Source organism: Penaeus monodon, chromosome 22, assembly GCF_015228065.2.
Source record: "Penaeus monodon isolate SGIC_2016 chromosome 22, NSTDA_Pmon_1, whole genome shotgun sequence".
Taxonomy (NCBI): Eukaryota; Metazoa; Arthropoda; class Malacostraca; order Decapoda; family Penaeidae; genus Penaeus; species Penaeus monodon.
This window is the reverse complement of record NC_051407.1, coordinates 41,615,958-41,616,471: the sequence shown is the minus strand read 5'-3', so window position 1 is coordinate 41,616,471 and position 514 is coordinate 41,615,958.

Below are 514 nucleotides of genomic sequence, written 5' to 3'. Positions count from 1 at the left end.
GCACGCAAGGGTCGCCACCCACCCCCCTCCTCCCGCTCCCAAGCACCGTCGCGGTGGGCGCCCGTACTTGGGTTTCTTACCAGTATGGGTTTCATCAACAGAGAAGAAAATCCGACCCCATTATGGTCCTAAATTGGGGCTAATTCCTTGGGCGAAAAACACGACGGCGGAGATCATTGTAATTTACAAGATATGAACTGCGCTAAGAGGGACATTAATCATAATTCTGGAAGGGGGAAGAGAGGGGAAGGGTTAAAGGAGGAGGGAAGAGGGAAGGGAAGTGGAACGAGGAGGGGGAGGGAGGAGGGTTAAAGGGAGAGGGATGGAAGAGGAAGCGAAGCGAGGAGAGGTGAAGGGGAGGAGAAGGGGGAAGGGGGAGGGAAGTGAATCGAGGAGAACTGAAGGGGAGAATGAGGGAGAGGATGAAGAAGCGAAACGAGGAGAGTGAAGAGGGAGAGAAGGAGGAATGAGGAAGGAAATGAATCGAGGAGAGGTGAAGGGAAATGAGAAAGAA